Source organism: Meles meles, chromosome 4, assembly GCF_922984935.1.
Source record: "Meles meles chromosome 4, mMelMel3.1 paternal haplotype, whole genome shotgun sequence".
Taxonomy (NCBI): Eukaryota; Metazoa; Chordata; class Mammalia; order Carnivora; family Mustelidae; genus Meles; species Meles meles.
In genome coordinates this window covers 80,633,227-80,654,825 of record NC_060069.1, presented here as the reverse complement: position 1 = coordinate 80,654,825, position 21,599 = coordinate 80,633,227, and the positions used below count along the sequence as shown (strand labels likewise).

At 39.6% G+C, this 21,599-nt stretch overlaps 1 protein-coding gene across 2 annotated transcripts in view; it reads left to right on the top strand.

The window, feature by feature from the left end:
* The window catches only part of LEKR1 (leucine, glutamate and lysine rich 1), a 298,468-nt gene that overhangs the window by 27,099 nt on the left and 249,770 nt on the right, over positions 1–21,599 (top strand). The window contains exon 1 of one of the 2 annotated variants that reach the window (XM_046002020.1): positions 20,814–20,863. The exons of the other annotated variant lie outside the window; for it this stretch is intronic. The gene's annotated coding sequence lies outside the window, so the exon portion shown is untranslated. Of the gene's footprint in view, positions 1–20,813; positions 20,864–21,599 lie in introns of those variants that run through there. 2 annotated transcript variants of the gene reach the window in all.

The following is a 21,599-nucleotide window of genomic DNA, read 5'->3' as shown; positions in this document are numbered from 1 at the left end:
ACAGGCAGGTCATCTCTCTTCACAGATGACAAAATTGTCCATGTAGACATTCCTAAAGAAATCTAGACAGAAGCTCCTAGTACTAATAAGTCTAATAAAGTCTCAGGATACAAAGTCAGTGCATACAAATCAATGATATTTCTATATACCAGCATGGAACAATTGAAATGCAAAGTTAAAATAACAATTCTACTTACAATAGCACCAAAAAACACCTGACTTAGATATTATTCTAAAAAAAAACTTTAAAAAGAAAGAAACGATAAAGATTTGAGAAACTGCAAAGAACAAAACACTAAAGGAAAAAAAAAAAACCAAGAATACCCAAAATAAATGAAGAAATAGACTATGTTAATGGATTAGAAGATTCAGTATTATTACAACGTGAAGTCTCCCCAGTTTATTTTATAGATTGAATGATTTATTTTATAGATTTAAAATTTCAGCAGGCTTATCTATAGATATTGAACCTCAGGCTGCATTTCACATCTCATACGAAAATTAACTCAAAATGGATCATAGACCTAAAATGTTAAACACAAAATCATAAAACTTCTCAGAGAAAACATAGAAGAAAATGACATGCGTGACCTTGGGTTAGGCCAGGGATTCAGAACAAAGTTATCTTGATACCCCAGGGAACATCTGGGAATATCTGGAACATTTTGGTTGTCATGAATAGGGGTAGAGGTAGGGGAGGGGGAGTAAATAGGCATTTAGTGGGTAGAGACCAGGGGTGCTACTAAACGTCCTACAATGCATAGGACAGCCCTCATCCCCAACAAAGAATTTTCCAGTCCAAAATGTCAATAGTGTCACCACTGAGAAAACCTTGAGTTAGCTAGAGCTTTTAGATATGACAACAAAATCACAATCCATGAAAGAAAAAAAGTGATAAATTGGACTGTATTAAAATAAAAAATTTGGGGGGCCCCCGGTTGGCTCAGTCAGTAGAGCATGAGACTCTTGATCTCAGGGTTGTAAGTTCAAGCCCCACAGTGGGCAAAGAGCTTACTTAAAAAAAATTTTTTTTTTTTGCTCTGTAAATCTTGTTATTTTTAATTATAAGAATGAAAAGACAAGCCACAAATGGGGAGAAAATATTTTTAAATCACAACTGACAAAGGATTTGTATCCCAAATACACAAAGAACTCCTAAAACTCAACACTCAGAAAACAACCCAATTTTTAAAAGCAGGTGGAAGATCTGAACAGATATTTACCAGAAAACATTTCAGACGCAAAAGAGGCATAAGAAAAAATGCTCAGCATCATTCACCATTAGAGAAATATAAACTAAAACCACAGTAAGAGACCACCTATGCCGATTTGAATACTGAAAATGACAAAACCTGGCAACGCCAGGTGCCTGTAAGTCTGTGAACTAACCGGAACTTTCACACATGCTGGTGCAGACGCAAAATGGTGAAACATGCAAAATGGTACAGCTACTTTGGGCAACAGTTTGTCCAGTTTGTATAAAGTTAAATGCGTACCTACCATAGGATCCAGGAATCCCGCTCTGAGATATGGGGCAGGGGGGGAGTAAGCATGTTCACCCAGAAACCTAGAAGTAAGTTCACAGCCACTGTAAACACTGGAAACAACCTAGATGTACCAGAAACTGTGGCACAACCATATAATCGATGGCGACCAGGAGTAAAAGAGAACGGATGACTGACTCACAAAACACCACACATGAGTCTTAGTTTTGCAAAGTGAAAGAAGCCTGACCCAGAATTGTTTGCTTCTATTCACATGACACCGTGAAAAAGGCAAAATCATGAAGAGACAAGCAGAAGAGCAGCTGACAGGTCAGGAGCTGGGGGCCGGGTGGTCCCTAAAGGAGTAGCAGGGGAAATTTGGGGTGAGGCAATTGTTGGGTACAGGACTGTGGCTCCCCATACTGCTCTATGCATTTTTCAAAATTGATAGAACTGTACACCACAAAAAGTGAATTTTTTCACTATGTGTGAAAAAAAAAAAAAAGAGAGAAAAACCCTACCAGGATGTGGGAGAAAAGATGGAATGCAGATTGTGACAGATACATTGAACTTACTACAAATTAATACATAAGCACACCGAAGGGATGAGGAAGAAAGGAGCTGACCTAAGTAACTTGGGAAAACATCGTTTTGATTTGATACAAAGCTTAAGCGGCAAATACGAACACTGCACTTCAGCTGTTTCTCGCAGGGGGATGGGGTTTTCTGACACTACTTATTTTGTATACATGGATTAAACCAGAAACTAAATCCATTGTAGATGGTGACAGCCGGGTTTGTCACTGTTGTTGGAAGAAATGACACCCAGGAAGACAGAGAAGCCTAGAATGGGTCCCATAATGCTCAGTTAGCCTCAGGGATACCCATACCGACACATGTTTTAAAGGTTAAATTAAAAAAAATTAAGTATATACAGATAATGGTACAGAAGTATAGATAAGTGTGTATGTATGAGTTAGTTATCTACACACACAGACACACATGGACACACGTCCTAGCTCTATCCGCTGAAGGGATTAGAGACAGTGACAAGGGGAATGCCTAACTCCCAATGCTATGGGTTTCTAAATACATCCTCCAAATAAACAGAATCACAGATCCTTGCAGAACTGTTTTATTCCAGGGACGGAACAGTGGAAATAAACATAAGCCTAAATGTAAACGTTTTACACGATGTTTGAATGTAAGGAAATGCTTTAAAAAAAAAAAAAGGAATATAAAAAATGCACGAGAATCTGAAGGCACGGCTGATAATCAAAGCTGCAAAAATTTGAGAGACAAAATAAAAAGCAATAGTACAATATTAATATTAGGTTATAACAAAAAGGACAAAATAAATGTCCATGAGTCCACATGGATAAAAATAAATGATTGAGTAAATAAATGGCAGAGAGAGGACAGCTTTTCCTTTGAGAAGAATACTAATTAATAAATGTAGAGGGCATGAAAATCCCCAATACAACATGACAGTAATAATTGTAGGCATGATCCACCAATGTATGCTAAAAAGAGAAGGCAAATGTTTAAGTAGAAACTCAATATTTGCATCCTATCCAAGTATCTCTGTACTCGTTTTTGCAACTCTTCTTTAAGGCCAAAATTATTTCAGAATAAAAATTTGAAAAAGGGGGGCGCCTGGTGGCTCAGTGGGTTAGAGCCTCTGCCTTCAGCTCAGGTCATGATCTCAGGGTCCTGGGATCCAGCCCTGCAGCTGGCTCTCTGCTCAGCAGGGAGCCTGCTTCCTCCTTCTCTCTCTGCCTGCCTCTCTGCCTACTTGTGATCTCTGTCTATCAAATAAAGAAATAAAATCTTTTTTTAAAAAAAATGAGAAAAATATTTGTTAATGTGGAAAGATGTTTATGATGCATTAAATTTTAAAAAGCAGTATAATTCCATTGTAGTGTGCCCCAACACACACACACACACATACACACACACACACACCAAAATTTGAGACACAGCTATCTCTTGGTGGTGGCAATATAGGTAAGTAATTTCAATTTTATGTTGTTATTGCTGTTATTAATATCATTGTTAAAATTTATCAATTTTTTAAAAATTTTCTACAATGATCATGGATTAACATTAGAATAAAAGATATTTAAAACACTTTTTGAGGGATGTATTACATAACTTCTGCATTTTGTCCAAGTGAATTCTTGAATTGAAGCACTGTCTTGCTATTCCTTTTTGCAAAATAGCTTATCATTCCCTTCGTTTATATTTATATACAGCACTTCAGTGCTTTGACAAAATACTCAGTAATAGTTGAATTTTAAACATGGGTTCTGGGGTATTTAAATTAGTATAAAATGGAGAGCACCTGAAAAATAAATAAAGTATATATACCATCTGATGTATAGAAATAACAGAAAACATTTAGAGCTAAGTATATAGTAGCATACTGTATGCTAAGTGCTATTCTAAGCATTTATATGTATTATTAACTTATGTAATCCTTACTGTAGCCCAAAGGTGGAGGGAGTAGTACTACCATCCCCATTTTATAGATAAAGAAACTGAGGTATAGAGCTTAAGTGATTTGCATAAAATCATGCAGCTGGTAAGTAGTAGGCAGCCATATAAGGTACTTCCGTATTCATTATCATTTTACTTCTTATAGTAACTCACTGGGCCAGGTATCTTTACCCCCATTATCAGATACAGAACCTGAAGTTAGAGAAAGAAGTGATTAGCCTAGCTAAAAGTGACAGAACGAGGACCCTTGATCTCAAAACTCAGGCCTTTTCAGCAATTGCATGCTGCTTCAAGCATTAACATAAAGTGGGCAAACCAAACAGGAAATTACTAGAGAACTGTCAAAACAAATCTCCAGTGGAGAATTCCAAATGTGGATTAGTTCTTTCTCAAGTCTGCTTAAATTCCACACCATCCACCTGCACGGTGTTTTCTTCCCTCCCAGCTGAGAATGGTGACATTTCTTGTTCTCTGGTTCAAATCAGACAAGTCTGAAGCACTATAATCCCCAATGAAGCTACATATTCATTTACAGAGATTTTTTTTCTCTTTTAAATTAAAAAGGCAGCGAATGGTACAATCTTGCCTGGCTTCCTAGGACTCTGAGAAAGTCACTGTGGGCATTCTCAGGCGAAAAGAAAGTAACTTCATTTTTAGAAAGTAGTGCCCTGTTGACAAGTCGGCAGGACTGCCTTGTTTGGAAAAGAATGTGCAGAAAACCTGAAAGATAATTAGTATGTGGTAACCAAACAGCACGCAGCACTGCTGTAGCGTGCCTGACAGAAGCAGATGCGCCACACAGTTCATTAACGCTGGAAAATTTGCTTCATTCCAGATGAGGCAATTAGAGAAGGTTCTAGAACCTGGATGGAACTCGTAAAAGCCTCTGGGCTCAGCAGCAGTGGGGTGCATCTAAGCTACCACCTTGGGCTCTGGTAGATTAGACTAGAATTCCTCATAAACCGATTTGCTTTCTTTGACAATCATCTCTATATTGCCCATTGTGTTGGAGGAGAGTAGGTGATGGCGTAGAGGGTCAAAATAAAGGAGGATTTATTTTTAAAGTAATAATGTCTACACCCAACATGGAGCTCGAACTCACGACTCCGAGATCAAGAGTTGCATGCTCCACCAACTGAGCCAGCCAGAGGCTCCGAGAAGAGTAAACTAGCTTTACAATGCACTATGGAACGATTCTATCATCAAACTTATCTTTTAACTTATATTTGGCTTAAGCATCAATTAAAATCACAAGTGTTTCCAGTTTTACAGAGCGAATAAATTTTAGTTAGATTGTTTATCAAGTGTTATTTATTAAGGTAATTCTGTTCTGCTGGCAGTTTCTTTTAATAAAATTTAAGTTATGTTTCACTGGAGGGAAACAGTAGCTCAGTAGGACTGATATTTTTGTATTTTGACATGCTTTATAGCACTGGAAAACTGTTCCTTACTCTCCCGATCTGAAATTTCTCCCGTCCTTACTTTCTTTGTTCTCTCTTCCCTTTCTTGGACCTTGAAATCCTTTGGTAGATCTCTTTCTGCCTATTTGTAGCATCTAACAGAGCTGGGGGTGCTATCACACAGAGCCAACTGCTCTAAAATATGAGGGGCCCCAACTTCTGATCCCCATTTATTAATTCTCTCGTGCAAACAGGTGCTACGCTCCATAACTTCGTTGACCTTGAAAATCAGACAGCTTTGTTTATAATGCTATACTTACAGTGCACATCCTCTGAGTCTAGCAACGGACGGTGAGGGAAGAAAATGGGCATTAGGCTGAGCAAAGAGGGAAAGCTGAGCTGTTGCTAAATATTTTCCCAAAGTCTTTCTTTATGGCTGACAGATAAGTAAGTGACTTTGTCTTAAAAAAAAAAAAATTAAAATAAGTACAGAATTTTTTCTAGGTCCCGTGTGTAGCCCATTAGGGCGACACAGAATGACTGTCTTTAGCAGAAGAGAGCATAGGAAGATTTTCGTTTATGGCTATGGGTCAGTGTGGGGTGTCACCGATCTGATCAAGGCTACCACTGCCTTGGGCAGAACTCCAGCTTTCCAGCAAAGGGTTGCTGTATCTTGCCAGGGTTTTGTATTGAGCCATTATGTACAGTTTCTTTCTACCTGCCTTTTCCGGACCATCAAGATGCAGTAAACTGGCTTCAACAATTCCTTTAAACTCCTAAATCTATTTATTTTTAATGAAACAAGGCAAAACGAAAACAAAAACAAAAACAAAAACCCAAACATTCTCTCCTACCCTTCCAGAGAAGAAGGGACCCAAATCCAACATCAGGCTTATTGCTGGTTCCCTGCCCAGCATGGCTTCTTATCCCTAGTGAACTTGAGTAGCACGGGGAGAATGAGACATTACCCAAAGCCAACTCCATTCAGCAAATGGCGTAGGCTTCCTGGCTTCATTTCCTCCACTCTGGAGCTCATCATGCCATAAACCACAGGGACTTTGTAGGCATGTTATTGTATTAGCACCATATGGAGAATACTCATGGAACTCACATGCAGAACGTGTGATGTCAGACCAGTTTACATGAGTCCAAATTCTGTGCAGCTGTTAGACTCAGATGTTTCATTTCATTTTTTATGTCAGCATCATCCCCATAAACCCACTGATCCTGAGACTGAAAAATAAGGAGAGTTCTGTGTGCTCCCATGTGTTTTGGAGCTGCGGAGCTCCGCGCCACATCTGTGTGGACCTGCTCTCGCTACCAGAGGTCACATCAGAGCCTCAGCTCCTGTTCTCCTCGTGGAAGGGCAAGCACGGCTGTGGAAATTGGTGAAAATGCAAATATAAGAGGACAGCAGCCTTCACAGAAATGAGAACCCATTACCTAGGATCAGATGTGTTCTTGGAAATAGCTTCTTGCAAAGGAAAATTTCAGGAAAGATACTGCAATTTCTTTAGAAGGCACTTGATAGAAACCATGCACCAAACCTAAACAGCTTCTGACAAGGAAAAGTGTTTGCTAACAAGTGTCCCTGACTCTACCTCTCGGAGAATCAGCAAGCCTGCTTTGGGTTTGCCTTAGTCAGAGCAAGATGAGTCACTGTCTTTCACCAGGAAAGGAAAACCTTCAAAGGTTGCCACCCAAATAATGCTGATCTTCAAAAATAAATAGTTCTCAACGTTTCCTTGGAATTAAGCAGAGAAGACTACACGTATTTTTTTTTAAATGCCTGGATTTTTAGATTTATATATGCGATTTATGACTCCTCCTAATATGACTACATGGGTTATTTAAAAATAAATGTTGAGGACTGTATTTCCTATGATTCATTTTGGATAAGTTATGGCTCTTCCTGGTTTGGTGAAAAAAAGAGAACTTTGGAGATTTAAAAAAAAGGAGAGAGCAAGAATTTTCTGCTTTTCTGGATTGGCGCAGGCACAGTTTCTGGGTGTAAACTAAGAACTGATATAAGGTTTATTGCCCCCTGCCCCCATCCACATCAGTCCACTTTAAGGATTTTCACAGGCTCATCTCCAGGCAGAGTAAATCTTTGCAAAAGGTTAGTGGCCTGTGGGAAAATGGCTCTTGCTTAAGAAATATTTGTGGAATTGCTTGTTCAACATGTCTTCCCTACCCATCGTGTTGTCATATGGATTTTTTAAATTCAGAAAAAAACAAACCAAAACAAAAAACAAATCAAAACTACTCCAGTTTATCTTCTGGAGAAGAGAGAAAACATTCAGCTGCAACACGCTGTGAACATTTTAGGGCCTGCTTCTCATTCCAGATGCATGGCGTGCCTAGCTACTTAAGACTTCAAATCCCTGCCGTGTTCCCAAAGCAGGCACACAGAGCAGACTTCAGGAGCTCCTGGGCACACTTTAGACTCTGGCTTTTAATGCTCAGTCATTAAAATTACTATAGGGGATGTAACTCTGTTGGGTGTTATTTGGAAAGATCACACTGAGCAGTATCTTCCGAAATATGGTGGGAGAAGGACAGGATCTCACTTTAGCAGCAAGAAAAGCGATTGCATGGGGTGAGGCTTAATCAGTTTAGTTTGGAAGATGCTGCTCCTGGAGCAGAAAGTTTTGCTCCATTGCACCGCCAGCTTCAAAGAGTCCCCAAACTCTGTGGACTTGGGGAGTGATGCTAAAGGTTTCACAGTCCTTTTTGAGTTCCGGGCTGGCTAGATGTTTTATCTAAACTAGGCTAGGTAAGTCATGTAGCAGCACGTGGCCAGCAAGCAATTGCTGGAAATTCTCATCCAGAAAGATCAGAAGATTTGCATGAAGGCCTAGTGGCAATTTTAGCAATTATACAAACTGCTCAAGTGTGAAAGTTAAACCTTATGAAAGATTCAACCCTTCTGGATTTTCTTGACTCTTTTTTTTTTTTTTAAATATAACTCATCCCCACATAAGACTAAGCTGTCACCATTCTCTTAACTGTTGTATAGTTTTCCATGTGATAAATACATATTCATTTAATGAGGACATGTAGGAATTTGCAGCATAAAGTAGATCTTCTAGTAAAAAAAAACCTGTACTCTATACCTGAGGTGGTTTTATTCCTATATTATTCCTTATTTTTTCTGTATCTCTTACTCTTAAAGCCTTATGTCCTCAAAAGATTACTAATCTTTGAGTTGAATTAATCCATTAACTCTTTCCTTGCAGAAAATCCTCAGGCTGCTCCAACCCAGGGAATGAGAGGCTTACTATCCGATATTAAACACACACAATAACACATACAACAGAGTTGTATGTGAACTAATCAGCTTCCTTTCTAAATCCACCATTGACTAAATGTGCAGCTTGTAGGTCTGGTAATCTTAACTTATAATATTAATTGCTAATATTCAATATGCTTTTCTTTAAAATGACACTCAGTTGTCAATTTTCAAGTACCAATTTTTGGTTTAGAAAATATGATCACTGAAAACATAAGACCTTCCTATTTTGTTTCAATTGGTTCAAAATGCACAGTGGAGCCAAGAGGGGACACTTAAGTTGGAAAAAAAGAGTTCACCGGGTCCTTCCTTCCAGAAACATAGGAAGCCATAATTGGATTTGCTAAAATGGGGAATAAGGGTAGCATCTGTGAAACCAAGGTGGGCCCTTTTGAGAGGTACCCAAAGGTGAATCCCAAGTTCAGAAGACAGACTGACTTTTAGGAGTGCAGGAAGCGGCACAAGAAATAGTTAAAATTATGAGTGAAGAGGTGGCCCAGACCCAGGTGGCTTATTGGCAAGTTTTAGCAAGCCTTCAAGATACAGATAATTCTTACCTAATTGGATCTGCTTGGGAACACAGAAAAAGATGGAAAGGTTTTCAAGATGGCTAAGTAATCTACCCCAAATCTCATCGAAATGATACAAAAAATATAAAAAGTAAGACTAACTGACAACAGAGCCAAGAAACCAAAAAGGGTGTCATTACGAGGCTCACTCAGAACAGTGGAAATTCTTGAAAAGTATAGGAGGTAAAACTGGCAGATAACCTCTCAAAACAGAAAAAAATGAAAGCTCAGGAGATGAAAAGAAGACATTTTTTAAAGGTGAGTTTTTCAGCAGAACTCCAATAAAAGCCCAGGATCAGAAGTAGCAGAGGCTCAGAAAAAGAATGGACCTCCAGCAGGGACAGGTAATTATTTAAATGTCACAAATGGGCTGCATCTGAATCTCAGTCTGTGGGGTCCTATGGTGTTTGTCACCTGGATCCAGCCAGCAGTAGAGTTTTCTAGATGGAAGTGGGAACTTCCACGTAGAAAATTCTCAGAATGGTCCCTGGGACCCGAGAAGAGATGAAGGCTCTAGATAACCCGGAGTTAATTAAGATCAGTGAAATGAGGTTCTGCATCCAGATGCTAATTTACTTTGACTCCTTAAATGAAATTTCACCTGGTCCCAGCCATCACCCTTGTAATCAGAATCTGCCTTCCAATGGGTGCCATCAGTTGGGGAAGGAAGCACCAAAGAAACAGAATTGTTCGAGAAATAGATAACAATTTTAGGGCAAGTTTAGTTAAGATTTTCTGAGAGATCCAAAGATATTAAATTCATTAAACAACAAAAAAGACTACTATAAAAAATAATTATTTCTTAAAAACTAAAAATGCTTGGGGGCAGACCCAGGTGGGTTTTTTACTTTTTTTTTTTTTTTAAGATTTTATCTATTTATTTTACAGAGAGAGACAGCAAGAGAGGGAACATAAGCAGAGGGAGTGGGAGAGGGAGAAGCAGGCTTCCTGCTGAGCAGGGAGCTCACTGTGGGGCTCCATTCCAGGAACCTGGAATCATGATCTGAGCTGAAGGCACACGCTTAACTGATTGAACCACCCAGGTGCCCCTGGATCCAGGTATTTTAAAAGAAAAATTGGAAGTAAGTATTTCAAGGAGCTAAGAAAAAGAAAAATAAGAAACATCTTGGAAAAGCAAAAGAAAATGAGAAAGCATTTTTTCTTTCTGAAGCAGAAAAACAATAAGATAAAAAGTAAAATAAATAAATAAATAAATAAATAAATAAATAAAAGCAGGAAATACAAGCAAAAATGAAGCTGACATGAAAACTGAATAGAATACAAAGCCGATTCCTTGGAAAGTAAAATGCATGATAAACCTTTGAATAAAAACAAATTTATAAATAACCAATATTAAGAAGGGAAAGGGGAGAATTAATTACAGATACAGGAGAGATTTTAGCAAGCCAAAATATACTGGAAGAATAAAATACTATAATTAATGTTTACCTAAGAATGCTAGAATGGCTTAATAAATATTAGGAAATCTGTTAAAAAGTTATAAGATAAAAGAGAATATCTATATGATCATCTTAATAGATGCTGTAAAAGCATATTAAAAATGAATGCCTGTATCTTTTGAAAAGTGTTAGCAAGTTAAGATTAGAAGGAAAACTTTCTTACTTGATATCAGAATCTATAGTCAGATTATCCATAATGATAAAACATTAGAAACAATCCATTAAATTCAAATTAAAAAAACACAAAGGTATCATAATTATCATTACTATTTAAGAATGCATAGAGTCGATGTAATAAGTCAAGGAAAAGATATTAGATGTAGATGATAAAAAGAAAAAAGAAAAATCATCATTATTTGTGGTTATAAAAATCTACTAAGGGAATCCAAGATAATTAATGGAGAAAAATTAGAACTAATGAGTAAAAATTTACTAAAGTGGCCACATTTTAGATAACATACAAAAAACAAAACACTTTCTATAATTGAACACCAAAGACCAATTAGAAAATGTAACAGAAATAAAACACTGTATAGATGATCAGCCATAGAAGAAAATAAACCCAACGAGAACTAGACAGGACCCATATTAAGAAAACTATAGGGGAGCCTGGGTGGCTCAGTCAGTTAAGTATCAAGCTCTTGGTTTCAGCTCAGGTCATGACCCTTCTATTGTGAGATTGAGCCCTGCATCGGGCACTGTGCTGGACATGGAGCCTCCTTCAGATTCTCTCTCTACCTCTCCCTTGGCCCCTCCACTCCACTTGCCCTCCTGTGTACACTCTCTCTCACTCTCTCTCAAACAACAACACAACAACAAACTATAAATTTTAACCCAGGAGAGCACCTGAATAATGACAGAAATGCCCATGTTATTGGATGGACAGACTCAAGACCACAAAGCTGTTGATTTTTTCCCAAATTAATATCTAAATTTAATAAATGCTAACAAAGACCCCATTTGTACTTCTAAAAATGAAACTTGATATGTCCATTCTGAAGAAAACCTAGAAGGGCAAATGGTAGGAATAGATAGAAAAGATAACTTACCTCACCAAAGAGAACATTCAGACATAAATAGAAAATTGTAGTAAATATAAAAAGTGGTTTTAACACAGAAATCAATCAATAGTTCACTAAAATGGACTTAAAAGTCCAAAAAGGGTTTGCCATAAATTGGTAGATGAATGATAGCTTTTTCAATATATATATGTCTAGTTTAATAACAAAGGTGGCATTTTAATGGAAGGAAAAGTAGATTATTTGCTAATTGGTAGTAGAATGTTGCTATTCAATTCGAAAAAAGTAAAGCATACTTTACCTCACACAATAATGAATTCCATCTTCATTGAATTGAATATAAAAAGCATTTGAATTAAAAAAAAGAATGTTTCTGTAATTTGGGGGAGTTGAAGGATATTTCTAAATGGCATGTAAAAACTGAAAATCAGGGGTGCCTGGGTGGTTCAGTGGGTTAAAGCCTCTGCCTTCTGCTCAGGTCACGATCCCAGCGTCCTGGGATGGAGCCCCGCATCAGGCTCTCTGCTCAGTGGGGAGACTGCTTCCTCCTCTCTCTCTCTCTGCCTGCCTCTCCACCTACTTGAGATCTCTGTCAAATAAATAAATAAAATCTTTAAAAAAAAAAAACAACAACAACACTGAAAATCAAGAAGGACAAAGATTGACAAAATCTGTTACAAACATTTTTAATATTTCAGTTAAAGACTCCACAGACATAGTTATGGGAGAAAATACCTGCCATGTATATAATAAAGGATTACAATATATGTGGAATGTTCCTATAAAATGGTAAGAAAAACAGTTAACAAATATGAACAGATAATTTAGAGAAAAAAATACAAATTGCCAAAATTCCAAGCTTCACTAGTAATGAAAGAGATGTAAAGTAAAATTCCTAGGTTTGGGGTTGTTTTGCTTTGTTTTTTTGTCTAGATCTTGCTTGGTATTCTCTGAGCCCCCTGGATCTGTTGAGGGGGGGGAGGTCTGCTTTCTATAATTCATTTTGGGAAATTCTTAGGCCTGATTTTTCAAATATTTTTTCTGCCCTCTTCTCTGTTCCTTGCAGTATTCTAATCACACACACATTAGCCCTTTTGGTCTTGTCCAGTAGTTATCAAATGCTGTTTTAAAAAATTCTTTTTTCTCTTTGAGTTTCAATTTGGGAGGTTTCTATTGAGCTACCTTCAAATTCACTAGTTGTTTCCTCACTGTGCCCAGTAAATGAGTCCGCTGAAGACACTCCATCTCCATTACAATTTTTCATTTTTTAGGGTTTGATTCATACTGTTTCCACCTCTTTGCCTACATGACCTGTTTGGTCTTACATGCTGTCTGTTTTTCCATTAGGACTTTTAACATTTTGATCATAATGATTTTAAATTCCTTGTCTGATCATTCCGTCATCTGTGTCATATCTAAATTGTTTTTTTTTTTTTTTAAAGATTTATTTATTTGACAGAGAGAGATCACGAGTAAGCAGAGAGGCAGGCAGAGAGAGAGGAGGAAGCAGGCTCCCCGCGGAGCAGAGAGCCTGATGTGGGGCTCGATCCCAGGACCCTGAGATCATGACCTGAGCTGAAGGCAGAGGCTTAACCCACTGAGCCACCCAGGTGCCCCTGTCATATCTAAATTGATTCTGACGCTTGCTTTGTCTCATCAGACCATGTTTTTTTCTTGTCTTTTAATATGCCTTGCAATTTTTTTGTTGAAGCCTGATCTGTTGTGTTAGTAATAGGCCTCAAAAATGAGGATTTCTGTTAATCTGGTTTGGAGTAGTGCTATGTTTAATGTTTGTTGTAGTTAGAAGTTCCAGAGGCTTCAGATTCCTCTAGTGTCTTGATTTTTGCGTCCTCTCTTGGCTTTGGAGCTTCCCTTCGTACTGAGTCTGGGTCTTGCAATTCTTTCAGCTGTCATCCTCTGGAGGCTCACTGGTATGGTGGTAAAGTATGGGGGAGGGAAGTGCTCTATCATTCTGATGAAGTCTCAGTCTTTTGGTGGCCCTGTGTCTTGGAAGTGTGCCTTCACAAGTGTTTCTGTCTCTCCTCCCTGAGTGTAGGATTCTCCTCCTTTATATTCCATTCCTACTGTCTGGTTAACTAAGTTTTTTGGGTTTGTTGTAGGGGAGACAGAAAGGCTAGGTGCTGGAGTAAGGTGGAAATCCCCACCTCCAGGTTGGGCAAGCCCTCCTAGTGTCCCAGTAGACCTTGGTTTGGAGAAGTTTCCATGAAGGTTATACTATTGCTACTCTTCCCATCTCTGCCAGGGCCAAGAGAGGATTTTCCTCAGACCCTCACGATGAGAACTTGGGGTTCCTAAGGAAGAACGACCTCAGATTGTGGGACCCCCCCCCCCCTTATGAATGAGACCCCATAGTGTTTCTTGCATCACACTAGTCCACATTCAGCCTCCAGCAATTTATCACAATTACTGGTGAAGTTAAGTGGCCCCGCCCTTACCACTCAAGTGTGTTCCATTGTATCTTTCTGGATGCTCTCGTTTCTCCAGACTTCAGAGCGTAGTTTGATTTGAAACTTTAATTCCCTGATGGATCTAAGAAAAGTCACTGGCTTTCAGTTTGTCCAGTTTTTCCTGGTTGTGAGGATGGGAAGTGTGACTTCTAAGCTTTTTACATGTCAGGGTGAAAACCAGCAGTCTGCAAACTGAAATGTAATCCCTTTTTTTTTTTTGTCTATCTGACTGGCAAATTTAGGAATGATAATATTCAGTAGCAGAGAGAGGAAGGAAGCAAGCATTCTCATACGGTCCTGATGGGAATCTAAATTGGGTGTCATCTTTCTTTCTTTTTCTTCTTCTTCTTCTTCTTTTTTTTTTTTAAGGAGAGAGAGAGTACACACATGAGTAGAGTGAGGCATAGAAGGAGAGGGAGAGAGAGAATCCCAAGCAGGCTCCATTCTCCGGGCAGAGCCTAATGCAGGGCTCAAGTTCCTGACCTTGAGATAATGACCTGATCCTTTTTGAGAGTTGACCACCTAACAGAATGAGCCGCCCCAGGCACTCCATGGGTGTCATCTTTTTTTCTTTCTTTCTTTTTTTAAGATTTTATTTCTTTGACACAGGGAGGGAGAGCGCAAGAGGGGGACACAAGCAGAGGGAGTGGCAGGCAGAGGGAGAAGCAGTCTCCCCACTGAGCAGGGAGATGGATGTGGGGCTGGGCCCCAGGACCCTGGGATCATGACCTGAGCCAGAAGCAGAGGCTTAACGACTGAGCCACCCAGGTGTCCCAGGCGTCACCTTTCTTAAAGGCAGTTTCACATTATCAGAGTTTAAGATGCACAACCCTTTTGACCTAGCAATTCTAATTCCAGGATTCTATTCTACAGATAAGTACACAACAATGTGAAAATACATATGTACAAGAACATTTACTTAATAACTTCCTTATAGCAATAAATTAGATACAAACTAGAGTACTATCAATAGAAGAATGGTTTAGTATACTAAAATAATATCATATCTGTGACATATTGCTACCTGGAAAAAAAAAAGCCAAGTGAGAGAAGCGTAAGTGAATGTATTATCTTTGTGAAAATAAGCAGGACATTGTGTGTACATGGTGCATGGGGCTGGGTTTACATACACATATATTTGTATCTGCTTAGAAAGGAGTCTGGAAATGTAGACACCAAATTCCAAAGTTTAGTAGCTTCTCCACTATCAAGGAGGAGAGTCTTCCCATTTTAGTTTAGATTAACACATTTTAAAGCAAGCCCATGTTATTTCTATAATTAAAGATGTAAACACAAAGGAAGCAGATCCTTTTCTTCAATTAAAGAGAAAGCCGTCTGGGGAAAGATGACAATAACCTTTAGTTCATATTTCTAAACAATTCTAGGAATCCTAAACAAGTTGCATTTTTGTCTAAGTAAAAAACCTCCTGGGAATGTGGCGGGGAAGGAAAGCTGCCTCTCTGCCAGTGGAACTGGCTGGTTAACCTTGGCCCGTGCAGGAGTGAGTGTGGGAGCCGTGATCCCCTCCCTCGTCATCATCACTGGAGTATCTACTCTGTTTCAGGCACTTAGCACGGTCTCAGTATAGATTGGTTGAATTAATAAACGAAATGGGACATGAAAAAAAGGCAGTGGTTCTGTGACAAATGACTGTACCACGTGTAACAGGGAAATCTGGTAAGCTGTTGATCGGAAGTTTCTCTGTTCTTACTGAGAGTTTAGATACCAGACTCAGATTCTACAATAAATAGGAGTTTTTAGCACCATAGCAATGTTGAGGAAATTAACCAGACTGAGAAAGCAAGCTGCTCATTGACTGAGAATCTTTTTCGTATTGAAATAGCAGCAGAAGTTGCCAAGGTAATTTTCTCCCTGCCAGCTCCCAAAAAGGATCACTGACTCAGGAAATGACCTAAATGTTTAACATTTTAGTTTTAATTCTTACATTCAAAAAGTAATGTAGCAAATGGAGCCAGAATCAGGATTACCCGGGGCTTCTGTGGGTTAGAGTGTGTGGCCACAAGCTCTGGGATAAAAAGAGAGAGGGAAGACCGAGGTTTATTGAGCACCTCCTGACTATTCATGGAGGGACTAGGTTAGTCACTCAGCACTTGGTATCTTATTAAATGTCACAATAGGCTTGGGACGTGTTGTCATCATTTTACAGATGAGGAAACTGGGACTTAGAGCACTTGGGGGACTCATCTCGGGCACGGGCAGCAAGAGGCAGAGCTGGGATTTGAAGAGAGATGGGCCAGACTCCAGAGCCCATGGTCACCTCCAGAGCCACGGGACTCTGTCCTGGCTGGTGTTGGCATGGCTCGCTTATCATGCCAACACGAGAACAGCTCCCAGGGGACTCCAAAAGGCTTGGTGACTAGGAACTGACCAGATTGGACCATCCCTGCTATGGAACAAATCTGGAGACTTTACACACAGACGTAAGATCCCCACCCCATCTTTAAATTCTAGAAGCTAAGGGGAAATGACTCAGTATTACCAAACACGATTCTCCAAATCTTGAATAAACACAGGTGTGCTGTCTATTCCCCCAAACTCGTCCCAGGATACAGAGCCCCTCCCCCCGCCCCCCCCATACACATACACACTGCTGAGACAGATCCAAGTTCCCAAAGAACTGCTTACCAGGGTGCCAGTGATGCAGAGACAGTCACCTGTTATAAATACCCTCATGGAATAAAGATCTTCTTTCCTTTTCCGTAATATTTGCTAACTCAGATGAAATGCTTTTTATCTTTATTTTCGCCACGGAAAGTTGGCATATGAGAATGCTGCAGCTTTCCATCAGTCTGTGTCACCTTTGACTCTCCAATGTATTTCATGCTCTGTGTTCGGCCTCCCTTTACTGCATGTTAGATACTGTATCCGTTTCCAGGACACTCTAATGTTAGAGTGCAGCGTGGCTTGGTCCTGGACTCCTTACTTGTCCCTCCTCCCCCGGCTTTATGTATCTTCTACATGCTGATCGATCCTACTTTAATTTCCTCAGCTTCTATGCCTCGGGTCAGATCTCCAGTAGAAAATCTCCTATTCCACAGAACTGCAAAGAGCCTCGCTTCCTACCTTGTCTCAAACTTCGTCCTCCCTTCCACCCTGAAGGCAATTCTCCCCGTCATGACAGCACCATCCACCCTGTTGTTCAAACCTAGAATTTTCCAGGTTGCCGACCTTTCCCTGGTCCCCACATCTAATTCTTGGGCAAGTCTGGAGGTTCTGCCTCTAAAACATCTCGAATCCATCCACTGTGTTTCGTGTCACTGACGGTATTAAGCTGCCAATCTTTGCCTCAACTACTCTAAGCGGGTCTTCCTGCTTTCATCTGTTTCCTGTCGAGCAGCCGGAATAATAACTTTAAGACATCAATAATATGATGTATTGCTTGAAATCTTGAGATGTTTTCCGGTTTTACCTTATCATGATCTATAGGACTTGTATTCTCCAGCCTCTGCCTACCTGTATGACTTCATCTCCTGTACCTCTTTTGACTCACAGCCCAGCTGCCACGTTACCCTTCTTCCTATTCCTTGAACATGCCCAGCTTTCCCTTTGGGTTTCCCTGGATGCTCTCCGTATTCCTCCCCCGGACTTGCCATGGCTGGGCCTCCCTCGTTATTCAGGTCTGGCTTACGGGTTTCCTCTGGAATGGTTCTTCTAGGACTACCTTGAAGTAGCTCTCCTTTACTTGGCCAGTCATTATCATGCATTCTGTTTTAGTTCTTTTTAATAGCAATTGTAATTATTTAAAATTACTTTTCAATTACTTACCTGTTTGCTGTCTGCTTTCCCTTGTGGAAAGACCCCTCCCAGGAGCAGGGAGTGCTTCTTGTGTGGGGCTGTTATCTCTAGACCTAAGACTTCCTCTGACTGAAATAGTAGAAGGTGTCCAGGCGGTTTTCTCTTCGGTCAGCCTATAGGAGCCTATAGGATAATGGATCGCTGACTCAGGACAGGACTTAAATAATAATGTTTTTGTTTTCATGTTTGCATTAAAAAATAAAGTAACAAACGGGGCCTGAATGAAGGTTCTAACTCAGAATCAGATGGGCAGATAGTTGGTATTTGATGAAAGTGTGTTGACTCTTGAAGACACTCTGGCTTGAATATGACCACGAAGGAGTGAAATGCTGCCCTTTCCTAACTGAGGCTATAATGATGATAAAGGAATATTGTATTCATTTTACAGCATTATCAGTAATAAAGAATTCTAGCTTGTATTTAAAATATACATCGCATTATGTCACGACTTACCGGATCATTTATTTGTCACATCAATTGAACTTTGCAAAACAACAACCCCTTGAATTCATTCAAAGAAGAAGAATATGGGGGAAATCTGCTTTCCTAATTGTGACCAGCTGGCCTTACTGAACATTCCTGCTTGATTCTCATCACTCTGAATGCCTGGTAATGCTTCTAAAAGCTGAGCTGGCCAAAGACGGGCTGTCCTAACAAGTGACCTCCACCTCACCTTGAAAACAGTGCCTCCGGGTTAGCTGAACTGGACTGTGGCCCGTCCTGGCTCGTAGCTAATGAGCCGGCAGTCAAGAGAGTTGGTTGCCTTCTGAAGGACACGTTTTCTAAGCAGAGGCCCGTGGTGAGGACTCATCCCTCTGGGTACTGGGGGAGGCATTGATTTTGCTCTTGTATTCCCCCTAACAAACAGGAATATATTATTTATTCTTATCCCTCGCTTGTCACAACTCGTTATCTAAAAACAAAGATGTAAAATGCCAAAACAGGATAGAAGCGTGAGGTTTCCTTTTGCCTCCTAAGGAGGACTTCCAAATAGAGGCATTTTGTAAACAGCTGCATGTTCTTTGGGAGAGGAAATTGGAGGAACAGGCTGGCTGGGGAAAAAAAAAAAAAAAAAAAGAAACACAGAGCTGTATAAGGGCTTTTCTTCTGATAAATCTGGGTAAACCTGAAGGAGCAAAGGAGGTAAGTGGTCGTTTTATTATCTGCAAACCAAGCCTGGGGCATGTGGTATGACCCAGAGCAACTTCTCCAAATTGAAGGGGATCTTTGTTAACTTTAGGTTAAAAAACAACAATATAAAATGAGAAACAGACTGGATAAGTTGTAAGAAGGAGCCATTCGTTTCCATTAGATTTCTCCTGATTAGGTCTGTGGATCAGCTAAATTGTATAAAGTTGTCTTTTGCAGTTTGTAAGAGATTTATTTCAGGATTCTATGCTAACAAAGAGCGCAAAATGAGTTCAAGTCAGATTCCACATAGATCTGGAGGAAGGAGAACTTGCAAATCATAATGAATGAAGTAGAGAAAGATTTTCTGAGGAATCACAGCAGTTAGATTCTTTGGGCGTTTTCTTTTTTTTTAAATCTGGATAGGGGGATGCGAGATGAGTCACACCTGCAAGGGAATTAGGCTCCGCTGTTTGTTCTTGAGACTCAGGAAAGCCAAAAACTAATTCAGGCTTAGTTGAGGTTTCTGCACGTTATCAGGACTAAAACACAGAAAGTCCTAGAAATTCAGAGTTAGAAGGGACTTTGAGGATCTACTACCCAGTTTATAAATGGGGACACGGGTCCAGAAAGGCTTCCATCCCACAGCCAGAAGTCAAGTCACTTCTAGGGTCACACCACTTTCCCCTTAATCTCTTCTCTGTCAACCTCTCTCTCTTAAGTTGGAAATTCTCAACCGATTTGAAATGATAGTGGCCTGGGGCAGCGCAGGTAAGGATCTGGTTGGACTTCATGTCCTAGTTGGAGACACATCCAAAATTACAAACTGAAAACCATTTTGGAAAACAGTTCAATAGAGGGGACTTGTACTTATATTTTTCATGAGTGTTTCTGTTTTGTGTACCAGGGATTTCTTTATTTCTGGGACATTTCCGGATGAAGAGAGTGGAAAAAAAAAAAACAAACTTGGTATGATTCAATGATGGTGGTTTCAGTTGATTTTAATTTCTATCAACAAGCTAATTATATATTACCCTGTTCCTCAAACCCCAACCACCCCATCCCCAAAGTCAAATGGCACCTGTTTGCTTCCTGCATCTGTGTACTCAAAGAGAAGCTGGAGACAATGAAGTTTCAGGCATGCAGGTATACTGGGTTTGGAATACTCCGACACTGACATCTTCATTTGCAAGTCTTTGGGGGAAATATTTAAAATTATTGTGAGTCAAATTATTTCATTGACCTTCTGGAGACATGATGACCTCAAAAGCATTCCCTAGAACTTAGGACCACCATCACTGATGCCAAATGAGAAAAATGAGAACTCCCTTTTTTTTTTTTTTTAACTAAGTCACACTCTCTAAGAAAAAGGAAAAAAATAACTCTATAACAGAAAAGCTCTTTGCACAAGAAAGTACTCTACTGCATTAATTGTAATAACAAACATTGGAAACTATCTTAGTATCCAGTAATAAGGTAATGATTAAGTAAATCATGGCATATAACCTATATAAAGTATTGCGCAAGAATCCGAGTTAATCATTATGGAAACTACAGCAATATGGACATGTTTATTTAATAATTATGCACTAAGTGTTTACTGTAGTCTAAGACTCTCCAGGGCAGTGGAAATAAAGGAGTTCCTCAAATGCTGATACTGTAGTAGAGGCATCAGGCATGGACAAGCATTTTAAGAAGAAATCGGACTATGAAGACAGAGGGCTAGAGGTATGTTCTGGGAGTTATAAGCCGTTCAGTATGGCCAGGAAGACAGGGGTGGGAGGGAGTGGAGCCGGAAAGGAAGATGTGGGCCAGATTAAGGGGCCCTTGAGATTTATTGTGTGGATAAAGAGGTGTTATTGTAAGTCTTTGAAGGATAAACTGTATGACTACTATAGTCATGCATTCATTCATTCACTTGAGTATTTATTTGTTAATTCAAGGATCACTTATTAAGCATGTATTCATTGTGGTAGACACCGGGACTATAAAGATGAATAAAAAATGGTCCTACCTCTGAGAGGCTAACAACCTTAGTGGTGGGACACTGTCATCAAAGAAAAGCGTTGTTAATACTGTGGTAATCAGCACTTCAAAGGAGCCATCTACAAGGGTCTATAGAAGATAGAGTCCTATCTAAGGAAGGAAGAACTGTCTTTTCTTCTCTCCATCTTAGGTTTGTTGGCTGATGTTCTGTAAATTAGATTAAGAGAAAAAAGGAGGTTAGTGCATGCATCACCCATGTACACGGGAGTGCTCAGTGATGAGTAACTCAAAGGGGGTATAAGTTAGAACTTGGACTTCATGGAGTTTTAATAAACACACAATACATTTTTAAGAAAGTGACAAGACAATGGAAAAGGACTGAGTTTCTGGGGTGGCAAACTGTGGGAAGGTAAGTATATGGAGAAATAATGGATGATAAGGGCTAGGTAGTAAAGTTTGTTACAAGATTCCCTGGGGT